Source organism: Bidens hawaiensis, unplaced genomic scaffold, assembly GCF_021521415.1.
Source record: "Bidens hawaiensis isolate Kalapana, Puna unplaced genomic scaffold, B.hawaiensis_p1.1 tig00019661_1, whole genome shotgun sequence".
Classification (NCBI taxonomy): domain Eukaryota; kingdom Viridiplantae; phylum Streptophyta; class Magnoliopsida; order Asterales; family Asteraceae; genus Bidens; species Bidens hawaiensis.
This window is the reverse complement of record NW_027492983.1, coordinates 22,283-35,363: the sequence shown is the minus strand read 5'-3', so window position 1 is coordinate 35,363 and position 13,081 is coordinate 22,283. Positions and strand designations below refer to the sequence as shown.

General features: G+C 34.8%; 1 pseudogene across 1 annotated transcript; it reads right to left on the bottom strand.

The window, feature by feature from the left end:
* Positions 1-7,709: 7,709 nt before the first annotated feature.
* LOC143558870 (CBL-interacting protein kinase 2-like) lies at positions 7,710-12,176 on the bottom strand (annotated as a pseudogene). The gene is made up of 2 exons (XR_013139822.1): positions 12,154-12,176; positions 7,710-9,373 (listed from the first exon to the last, which is right to left on the bottom strand). The product of XR_013139822.1 is annotated as a CBL-interacting protein kinase 2-like (transcript).
* Positions 12,177-13,081: the final 905 nt, after the last annotated feature.

The following is a 13,081-nucleotide window of genomic DNA, read 5'->3' as shown; positions in this document are numbered from 1 at the left end:
CTTTTCAACAGGAACAGCGGTCGTATGAGACCAAGTGGCAGTGATGATTTGGCGGTTTACAATTTCACGGTCGAAGAGTGGAAGCATGAGTGTTTGCGGAGGTATGGGATGGTGAAGACGTGGGACGATTTATTGTTGTGGGAGAGGTTGAAAAGGTGTTCCAAGTGGGTTGAGCTGGTGGCGCCGGACTTTGATGCGGAAGTAAGGGCGAAACGGACTAAAACTAGTTCGTCTGGAGCGTAAAGCACTTCAAACGGGTCGGATTGCCGCGTTGGATTCGACCTAAACATTGCGGAGGAGGAAACGTCTTCACCGCCGAGGAGGCGGCCATTGGGAAGGGACGCCAAGGGGAAAAAACCGGCTGAGGGGGAAGCCGTAAACATCGCCAATCTTGTTGAATCTCTCAATAAATTCAACAAAACCATGGAGGTGATCTCTAATGACAAAAAGGAAAAAAGTCGAATGAGAGATTTGGACTTTCTTACTAGAGACTTCAGTAACCTAAATCCGGTCGATCAAATGCTAATGGAAAAGCAAAAGGAACGTATCCGAAAGAGGTTGATCGAAGAAGACCAAGCCGAAGAATAAGAATAATGTTTTTTTTAGTACTTTAATTTTTATTTTATTTTTAGATATTAATGTGTTTTCTTTATTAATGTGTGTTTTTTTAATAATTTATGAGTTTTTTTAATAATACGTTGTTTGAATATATTTATAAAAAAATAAAAAAAAAATTCGCTGGAGCCCCTCCACACCAGGGCCAGGGGCTCCAACGGGGGCTCCAACACCCCCTTATCCAGTTTCTCTCTCTGCCACACGTCATAATATTATTGGTTGGAGCCCCCATAAAAGCCCTCATTAAAGCCCCCCACACCCCTCAGCCTTAAAGCATTTATAAAGTCAAACCCATACAAACTGTCACATCGATTTCAAACTTTTCCCAAAACCCCCACACAATACCAAACCTCCACAAACTCCGTTAATATATATATATGTGTGTGTGTGTGTGTGTGTGTGTGTGTGTGTGATGTGCGCGCGCGCGTGAGAGAGAGAGATGGTGGGTGGTGGGACGCTCCCTCGTTCGCTCCACCGTTTGCGAAGGCAAACTTCACCCCTCAAACCTTGCTCCATAACACGGCTCGTTTGCCTCTCATTTGTGCATGTTTTTGTCTGCCACCTTCGACAGACGCATCAACAAGCGTTAATGATCTGAATGTTGTAAATAAAAATCGATTAGAACTTATAAATCATATTTTGATGATGATAGACATAATTCACATGCTATAAAAGTTTGCAAGTTATAACTATTCATGTCACATAGTCATTCAATACTAAAGCCACTCAATCGAACAAAAGCCTCAAGCAAAAGCATCAAGCCAAACAAGTCCTTTTCAAGTTCGAGCTCAAGCTCGGCTTTACTATTTATCAATTTATATATTTTAATTATCATCATATATTTTAAGAAAAACTTAAAAGAGCATGAGCTTGTCTCGAGCTCGCGTGTAAAACTATAAACAAACCAATGCTTGATTCGAGTTTGGCTCAAGCTCAGGCGTGTAGCGTGAGATTAATACATAGAAAGCTAAAGAGTTAAAACTTAAAAGTACACAAGCCTTGTTAGTGCTCGACTAGCTAAACGATTTCCAATGCAAGGCTCAAGCTCGGGCCCATTGGCTCAATAAGGCTCGGCTCATTTCAAACTTGTTATCCATCCAATTTCAAGTAGCTCGTGAGTAACAAATATAAAGACTTGAGGTTTCTTGGTTGAAAAGTTGATATGTTGAAAGGGCTAGTTTGTTGCTGTCAAGACTTTAGGGGTTGATGCATAGTTGGCTTGGATATACAAATCCTATGAGTTGGCGAGTTATTCGTCTCTCTCATTTCTAGCTTGTGTTTAGCCTTCGTCTTTATTGTTTTAAGACAATTAGAGTTTATGTTGTCGAAGTTTATATTAGTAACTAGCTTTTATCTCCTGTGTTATAGGGTTATTTTATATTATTTGTTTTTAATATTTATATATTTTTATGGATTTTAATTTTATTTATTGTAATAAAGTTAATAATATACTTATGATTTAATAATAAAAGTGTTTCACAGATAAATGAGATGCTATAACCCAGTATAAAAGCTATCTGGGTTTGGTGAGACCCATGACCCGCTTATTTTTTAACTTAAAATTGTTTCTTAATATATATAATATTTTTTTAAAAAAAAGGCGGATATTGATTTTTAGCATATCCCTGCTTTATAGGATTTTCATATCAAATATTTTGTGAGATTAATTTTTGATGTTATAACCTATTTAAGGGCTATTTGAGTTTGGTGAGACCCATACCCGTGAATTTCGGGTCAAATGCATGAGAGGTCTCCATTTACAAATAAAGCAATCTAAGGGCTTGAGAGAATGCAGAGAGAAACCATAGAGCTTTTAAAGGTTCGTTTATATGTATTTAAGATTTGTATTGATTAATCGGTATGTGTTTAGCTTCATCATCTATGTGGGAGACTTGGGTAGTGTTTGGTATGGAGAAATTGAAGAGAGATTGTAATGGGTCATTTCAAAGGAATGGGAAAAAACATGTTTGGTTACCATGCATGAATGGAATAGATCATTTCATAAGGAACGAAACTCCTTTCATTTTTAGAATTTTCATTCTTTTGAGTATGGGTGTTATTTTTAATTCCTTCAAAAAATGAAAAAGTCAAAAGAGTCAAACAATTGTTAATACTATTATAGTTATTATATTTTTTATTATATTGTAATTATAATCATAATTATGTTACGATTATTATTATTTTTCAATTATAATTATTATATTATTATAATATAATTATCATTATTGTTTTGTATACTATAATATAACTATTATTACACTTGAACCATTACTACACTATCATTATTATTATTTTAAATTTGACGAGTTAACATTTCACAACGCACATATGTTATTCAACATTGTTACGATTATTTTTATTCGGTTTAACGATCTCGTTGCAGCGCGAGGGTTCTAAAAATTAGTTATTATGAATATTCATATTATTATTTATTTTTATTTTTATAATTATTATTACTAATAAAATATTAATAATAATAAAAATAAAGTGATTAATCATTCAATTTCTACATGGTAACCAAACATGATAATGGAATAGTAATGATCCATTTCATTCTTTTATCAATTCTATTACTATGTCTATTTTATTTTCTCATCTATTTCATTACCTCATACTAAACATATATTTCTGGTTTATTCTCAGATGGGCTTCACTGTTTGAGAGATTTAGATTCTTGACACTACTCTTGATTGGAAAATCAAGAAGATGACATAAAGTGGACTTGTTATGCTAAATACCACATCTAAATTTAATGTTTAATGACATCTCATACGTTAATTTAAAAGAAAGATAAAATGGATTACTATAATTCAAAAGCATTGATTGGCTGATTGATGGTTGGTTAATTTGTATATATTTTAGTTCGTTAATAGCGTAGTTTGGTCGTTTAATTCGTGAACTTAAATACTTCATATGTGTTTGTTATATTTCAGATCGCATGTAATTAATGCAGCTCTTTTGGACTTGTATGAACACGTAATGAAGACCCGGGATGACCTGCACGTAAAACGAGGCAGAAAACAAAGTCATCTGATGAGTGGCAGAATCGGGAAATGGACTTATTTTATTAAGACGTTAACTTTTGGTCCATCGCGTATCGCGATGGGTGGCAGAATCTGAAAATTTAGGGTTTTATATTATATCACACTATAACGACCATATTATCATCTACCGCGTTCCAAAGCAGTTCCAGGCAGAAGAGAGACCAATTCCATCCTCCTGAAGAGTCTAGAAATGGCCTACGTTATCATAATTGAAGATTTTTCTATGTCGAGGCGCGGCTAATCCTCTCGAATCATACTCTGGATGTAGAATATTGTAGTTTATAGTTTTTCTCATTTGTTAAGAACGAATGATTTGTAATTGTATTTGATTAATCTATGAGTATTGATGTCTAATAATATCGTGCACTCAATCGGTTTAGGTTTATTTCGATAAGAACGATTTGTTTGCCAGTTGTTGTGATAATTGCTTATAGGGTTGTTTGGATTAGTTGAATATGATGAAACATACAATTGTCCTTAGTTGAGTCACACTGGCAGAGACTGTTTGATAACCAGTGTTGTATGTTAGCGATTGATGCCTAAGGTTTAACTTGTTTATCAATCTGATTTGCTCTTTGTTAATTAATCTGTTAAGTAAACATGAGATTACTACATATTTACTTGCCTGAACCCCGGGTGTGATTTGTCTTGTGTATTGATTGAAACTTGCTTTGTTTATTTGTTTGATATTAAACCCAAATCCGTTGCTAGTGTGATTCGCACTCAATACTATTACTTCATAATATTAGAAATTGGTTATATGTTACATTGACCACACACTCTTTATGGTTAGACACCCTATTTACCCTAGCTTGTTTAAGGTGATTAGAAACTTGATTATTATTGTTTTTGGCTAGACAACGACAGTCTAGCATCACTGATAATAATTCAAACTGATAATATAAAAAATGACACTCTAACTTATGCTTTTGTGGTTAGGGTAATCCCACTCGAATAATCACCATATATTTTTCATCAGATTTCGCTCACATGAATGATTGTGAGCAAAATGGGGAACCATATCTTTCTTTTGAGCAAAATCGAGTGAAAATGATTTAACAACAAAAATAAAAGTTAAAATTGTCACTAGTTTAATTGTTTGTATATACTCTAATCAGTCAATGAATCATAATATTGGTTCTTTATATCCAATTTTCCCAAAAGAAATTTAATGGTTTTTGTGAACCTAAAATGATATTACTTATATGTAATAGTCATATTTAATGGGTAGATAACATGTATTTTGTTTAATGAAAACACAAAGTTAGTTTTATAGTTGAAGAAACTTAAAGTTTTAGACTCCCTACAAAGTTATTGATTCAAATTTAAGTTTACAGTGGAACTAGAGGGGTATCAAATATCATTATTCCAGTAGCTGAAGTTAATAAAAAAAAAAGTTTCTTATTGTCACCCCTTCTTCACTGCTATAAAACGTAGTTTTAAAAGATATTTTCGAGCTATTAATCGAGTTCACATTTCACATAGCATTGACAAGCTCGAGGTCAAATCAACTGGTTTATGGTTCCTTGAAGATTCTTAATAGTCACATAATGAGTACATAGTGGATTTTAACCAAAGGCCATTTTATATTCAACCATGGAACAAACCAACTAGATGGACAACAAAACCCTATAAACTCATACTTTTGGTTAACTATGGTTTATTATTGACCCTTTAGTGTCTAAGACTATCAAAGCCTGAATTAGCCTAGACAAAAAGCAAAATTGTTCCATAATGATGGGCCAAACAATGTTATTTCAATCAATAGACACCACTGGGTTGGGTCAACACTTCTCCTATGGTGGGATATGAATGGTTCTCAAGTAATGAAAGCTCCTTTTCTTGCCTTTCAACATTGTATGTGTTAGAGAAAGCTATTTCTTTTGTTTTCTTCTTTTCAAGATGATAATGATGTTAAACTCTTTATTTAAAATCTCTTTCTGTATCCGGACCCTAAATGTTAATTCGTAGTCAATGTTACAGTCATATCTACGTCTACATCTATATAGATGGATAACAGACGTATTTCCGTTAATAAATGTATGAAAAGTATTTGTAACTCTCTTTTATGACAAAATACCCAAAAGTAGGTTATCTTTGATAGATATTTATTGTAACTACACAGTTTGGGATATTTATCATATTAAGATGTGAAAGATGAGATATCTTTGAATATAAGAGTTGTTCCATTGGTGACAAGCCTTCACCACTTGTCCCAAAGGCAAAAACTTGGCATGAATCTTGTGAATATATTTGTACTTTCCAAATGCTTTTTCTCTCTTTTATTTTCATGGGCCACGTTCCACACTTGTGAATGAGTTTATGAATAGAATAGTGTTGAGTGTAGAGTGGGGGTGTGGTGGGGTAGGGGCGGGTAGACAAAGCCTTCTTTTTTATTCTTTGTTGGTGTGTGAGAGGGCATAGCTTTTAAGAAAATTGAATGGCCTAAGTTGGCCCACATCATGAATAATGGTAATGCAAATGGGAATCAATTAGTGACACAAAGGGTCCAAATTTAGGCATTGCTTCATAATGTGTGTCATAAGTGTTTTGGTTGATATATCTTAATCATATGTAATAAAGAGGGTTTGAACTTGAGATTAGGTTTAGATGCTTGATTACAACGTTTGAAAACATATGATTGTTGTTAGGTTGTTGGTTCCATATGATGATTTGTCAATTTCTGAATAACACAATTCACACTTTCATACTAGTTTCTAACAATTAGTTTCCCAAACCAACTTGCATTATACCACAACACTTGTAAAAGGAAAAATTCCTAGAAAAACCATAAAACTTTTAAAACAAAACAGGAACAAAATCACACCAAACAAGAAACGGCATACTCAATTCAGTCTTGGAGAGGTTTTAAAGTGGCATTGGTCCTCTTGGACGAAAACTATATAGTTATTTGACCTATAATGAAGCGAAGTCTTTTAGACTGGTTATATTTTATGTTTAATAATTTTGATAATTTTTTTAAAACTGAAAGCCGTAAACCCTAATCTCAATTCAGTCTGTTGTACAAAAACCATTTCACACCCCTTTACTCGTTGCTTGCTCTAACTTGAATTCAAAGTTCAAACCAATCCCATCACTAATATGACGAGTTTTAATGTTAAAGCCATGTTTGAATAACAGTATTAACAAGCAAGTAGACATATAAAACCGTATATAGTTACGCTCATTTTCAGCCATAAGAGAGGAAGATGCATTGAAGTAAATGTAACATGTACACTTTGCATATTATGCATCTTTATTTGTTCAAAGTTAATAGAAGGGACAGTGACATTTGCAAGCATCTTTGTTCTATTCTCACACCCAAAAGAAAACAATTAAGCATCCTCTTTGCTCTAGCCCCTTTATTCAAGTGCATCTGCTTGCCTGCAACTTACTGTGTTCAACTCTAGGCATCTTAAAGACACTTGTTCTTTCAAGATAAGGTGACACTCACCTAGTAACACATAACTTTCTTTGCATAACGTACAACTTAAAAAGCAATGATCAATTATATCTTTTATATTTATACCAACTGCGTACATCAGAAAAGAATCTGTCTCAATCATCCTTTTTCTTCTACCCATTTGGCATATAATGTGCCATGCTATGTAAGGCTGTCAATTATTGGCGTGATCAAGAACTCAACACGTTTAATCACACACGTTGTAACTGGTCTGAACTATTTAACACCTTTAACTAAAAAGAGCGACGCATCAACCCATTTTAGAAATAGAATAATCCGCCTACACATTTACAACGCATTTCCCATTAGCCAGTAAGTCGCATTCAGGCCACACACAAGTGCATATTGGTCAGGGTTGATCTTAGTGACACAAATTAATAAATTTGTTTTGGCTTATTAAATTGCTATTCTACACCATGTGAGAAAGAATATCAAGTCAAAACAAACCAAAAACAGATAATCATAAATCACGAGACGTTTAACACAAACATAATCTTCCTAGAAAGATGTCCACAATACAAATCTGAGATAATCCTTAGATTAAAACGACAAATGATAAAATGATACAAAAGCAACAAGAAATCTAGAAAATGCTGATATCAATAAAGAAAAATAGTTTTCCAGAGTTGGTTACTCACCATGCCATGCCCAAACAAGTTCTTCGAGAGCCGGTTTAATGTCTTGGTTAAACAATTTGCGATATTCAAATGCATCACCAGATGATTTCTTCAACTCCACCAAATGAAAAGATGAGGTGATTTCAAATATCTCAACATCAATTAACAACGGCCCGCTGTGTCTTTCATTCGGTTTCTTGAATTTTAGCATTCCACCCTTTTTCATGCTTACTTCCATCTTTAAACTTGTAGCAACTTGTTCCAATTTCGATATAATATCAGATGAAGATTTTATGGAAGTAAATTTGACTTCTTCCCTTTGACCATTTTCAACAAACAAACCGGATAAATCGAATCCGGTTGATAGAGAGATAATATCAAAAGCATTAAAGCTAGTGACTTCAGTGAAATCAGGTTTTTTAGGCTCAAAAACTGGTTTTAAATCAGGGTTAACATTAACAGAATCGATAATCTGTTTATTGTTTAAGCCTTTATTAAACCAAGAATTTTCCATAATCTTTTTTCTGGAAATCCGAGTATTCGGGTTCGGATCAAGAATTCGTTTCAACAACCTTCGAACCTCGGGTGGAAGCGAATGAGGACACTTATAGTCGGCCTTGCTTATCTTTTTATACATTTGCATAATATTTGAGTCGTTAAACGGAAGTTGACCGGTCAACAAAACAAACAGGATGACCCCACAAGACCAAATGTCAGCTTTAGCACCATCATAACCACGTCTACAGATCACCTCAGGCGCCACGTAAGCAGGAGTGCCACATGTCGTATGAAGCAATCCATCTAAGCGCGTGCAATCAGCGTGAGCACTTAACCCGAAATCAGTCACTTTTAAGTTTCCAGACTCGTCTAGCAACAAGTTTTCAGGTTTCAAATCGCGATGCTAAACACCGCGTGTATGACAAAAGTCAACCGCACATATTAACTGCTGAAAATATTTTCTAGCAACATCTTCTTTCAGCCTCCCTTTTGACACCTTGTCAAATAGCTCACCGCCTTCTGCATATTCCATTGCAAAATATATTTTGTTTTTTGTGGCCATAACTTCATAAAGTTGGATTATGTTTGGGTGTTTAACCATACTCATAACAGATATTTCTCTTTTGGTTTGGTCAATTAGTCCAACTTTCAGAACCTTCTCTTTATCAATCACTTTAATCGCGATACTTTCACTCGATTTCACGTCTCGTCCGTGATACACTTTAGCAAAATTACCTTGACCAAGCATTTTCCCGAATTCATACTTTTGCATCAACACATTTCCCATATTCTCCATTATTTTTAAACTAAAAAGTAAAGTACTACAAACTAATCTTATTTCCTGCTAGTATTCCTAGTTTATATATATACCCACAAGCAGGATTATTACTTAAACTGAAGAACTAACCGTCTTCAACGAGCTCGTGCTTTAGCACGACAGGAGAACCAGAAATTGCAGATTCAGTGTACATTTGCGCATGATTATTGAATATGTTTTGATGATTGAATCCAACTTCATCAAGGAGAACAAGTTGATCATATGGGATTGCAATTATGCATGCTTTAGTGAAGAAATTACCAACGTTTGAACCCATCATTCCGCATTCCCAGGTGGTTGACAGTTGATATGTGAATCTCTGAAGGGAAAAATATATAGAGTCAATATCAGGAAATGATTTGTAAACGCATCAAATACAAAGCCTCTTGTTATGAGCAACAAAAATATGAAGTGAATTTGTATCTAATCACAAGTAAAGTATTTCTGGTTCCAAATCAACCTGTTATAATATCCAATAAATGCAGTACGCAAATATTATTGAAATATGCTCTCACAAAATTTTGTAACGACTTCAGTGTATCCACCAAATTGGGGCACAATTGTTTCTACACAAAGTAATTTGGATATATTTACATATCACACCATTTTGGTGTGCTGGTTGAAGGTTGTTTACACCAAAATTTACATCATTTTAATGTTTTAATGTATACAAAGGATCCAATCTATCAGATACAATTTTGAGTCAGGCCATTCATTTAAGAGCAAAATAAACATGAATATAAAAGATAACAAGAAACATTTGGTTCATCGGTTCAAAGGACAATCAAGAATAAAAGCTGGAACATTGAAACCTAGAAGTAAGCTATGCAATAAGTAGATAACCAACTCTTTAAATTTCAAAAATCAAATATATAATAACTTATTTCAGGTCCAAAAACCAAAGTTGAAAACCATCAATAACTTCATCATGAACCTTCCACAAAACTTAAAAAAGATAACAGTAGAACTACGCATGATAAGCATGCATGAAAAACGCTTATGAGCTTATCATCTTGCATTTCTTAATTTCTCAAATTCCCCTAACTACCTGCCTACTTCCTATTGTTTTTACAGTGTTTATATTGCTTATCTTTTTGTCGTGTTCCAAAACAGCAATAAATCATATTGATGGTGTTTGTGATTGCTTATTCATACCGCTTATCCAATTATTTGATACTAAAACAAGATGTTTTCGCATAAACAATTTCAAGTTCCTTATTTTAACTTTCATCATCATCGTACTCAGTATATCCCACCAATAGCAAAGCTATGGTAGGGTAAGATGTAGGCAGCCTTACCTCTACCCCATAGGGATAGAGAGGCTGCTTCCGGTGAGACCCCCGGCTCGATAGTAGTTTTGCATCAAGCCTTGGACATAAGGCACATAGCACTCAATCATCGGGACACCAGCTGATCGGTGCATGTACCCTTATCTTTCAGCTATCAACGCCACTACATGATGCCTGATTAACCGTCCGTCACTTTTAACGTTATTTTCAAGAGATTAGTAAAATAACGTCAAAATTAGTGCAATTTCACTTTTGCCCACCCGAGGGTTCACACATATATACATCATATGTGCGCACCACACATCGAGGGTTCACACCTGCTTGCGGTGCGCACATATGATGTATATATGTGTGAACCCTCGGGTGGGCAAAAGTGAAATTGCACTAATTTTGACGTTATTTTACTAATCTCGTGAAAATAACGTTAAAAGTGACGGACGGTTAATCAGGCATCATGTAGTGGCGTTGATAGCTGAAAGATAAGGGTACATGCACCGATCAGCCGGTGTCCCGATGATTGAGTGCTATGTGCCTTATGTCCAAGGCTTGATGCAAAACTACTATCGAGCCGGGGGTCTCACCGGAAGCAGCCTCTCTATCCCTATGGGGTAGAGGTAAGGCTGCCTACATCTTACCCTCCTCAGACCCTACCATAGCTTTGCTATTTGTGGGATATACTGAGTATGATGATGATGATGATTAAAATTTATACTTATTATCCGATCCGATTAATAAGTTGGTAAATTATTTATGAAATTTTGCAACATTTTATGAATATATATAATTTTAAAAAATTACATATAAAATTCCAATCCAATTAATACCGACAAGAGCCTAGCGGAGTTCTACAACCATGTGTAAGCATATAAACATGTTTTCAATCCGATGAATCTCTGTCGTAACCTGGTCCGATACAAAACTGAATCAAATTTGAAACCAAAAACACTTCCTATCCATAAATCTAGCAAATAACCACTCAATTCATTTAAAAACAGTCTTCAAACTCCATCAAACACCTAAAACTCAACCTAGGGTTCACAAATTAGTTCATACAACAAATTACTCTCACGAACACTATTTCAATGCAAAATTGAATCAATTTCTCACCTACAAACACTTCCTATCCACAAATCTAACAATTAACCTCACAATTCATCCAAAAACAGTCTTCAAATGCCTAAAACTCAAACTAGGGTTCACAAATTAGTTTGATATGATGAATTGCCCTCACGAACACTAATTAGATGCAAAATTTAACCGAATTCTCAACTACAAACACTTCCTATCTATAAATCTAACAATTAACCACTCCATTCATCTAAAAACACTGTTCAAACTCCATCAAACACCTAAAACTCAACCTAGGGTTCACAAATTAGTTCATACTACAAATTACTCTGACGAACACTAATTGGATGCGAAATTGAATCAAATTCCTAGGTACAAACACTTCCTATCTATAAATCTAACAATTAACCACTCAATTCATCCAAAAACAGCCTTCAACCTCCATCAAACGCCTAAAACTCAACCTAGGGTTCACAAATTCTAACACAGCAAAATTCACATAAAATTCAAAATAACATGATCGAAGCACTGTTTAGAAGCAAAACTGGATCAATTTTGCAACTACAAACACTTTCTATCCATAAATCTAGCAATTAAACACTCAATTCATCCAAAAACAGTCCTCAAACTCCATTAAACACCTAAAACTCAACCTAGGGTTCATAAATCCTAATAACACAACATAAATCAACAAAATATTCACAAAAAAATCAATAAAAAATCGATCGAAAGAAGCCGTTACCTCTATGAAGCTCAGATTCAGATGCAGAAACCCTACGAGATCGGATCGAGAGACTGCGAACGTATTTCAGCTGATTTATATATATATAAATGAAAATATGGGAAAGATCTGCTACAAGACGGTACTGGTGGATTTTGTTGTTTTGTGGACACGTGGCGGGATGGGATAGGACGGATAGAGACGAGGATGATGATTAGTGCAGGTGTAGGGTAATAGGGTGGGGGTGGAGCAGAGTAATTTGACCCGTAATATTCGATGGCATCATAACTACCACAAATATGCTGGTTGATTAGGTGGCGCCTCCATTATTGAATTTATTATTATTTATTTTTAAACGGCACGTGACTCGGTTGGGCAAGTAGAATGAAAATGAGTATACACTTGTGTTTTAACTTTTATGGAAAAAAATAATTGGTTTATGGAAAAAAATTGAATTTACAGGATTGGTGGGCTTGTAAGGCTGAGGGGTGTGGGGGGCGCGAGAGGGGGCGCGAGTGGGGGCGTCAGCCAATAATATTGTGACGTGTGGCAGAGAGAGAAACTTGATAAGATGGGTGTTGGTAGTGGTGCTCGCGCCCCGGGGCATGGTGTGGAGGGGCGCGAGAGGGGGCGCGAGTGGTTTTTATTTTTATTTTTTTATAAATGTATTAAAAAAACGTATTATTAAAAAAACTCATAAATTATTTAAAAAAACACACATTAATTAAAAAAACACATTAATATCTAAAAAAAAATTAAAGTACTAAAAAAAAACATTATTCTTATTCTTCGGCTTGGTCTTCTTCGATCAACCTCTTCCGGATACGTTCCTTTTGTTTTTCCATCAGCATTTGGTCGACCGGATTTAGGTTACTGAAGTCTCTTGTAAGGAATTCCAAATCTCTCATTCTTTTTTTTTTCTTTTTTGTCATTAGAGACCACCTCCATG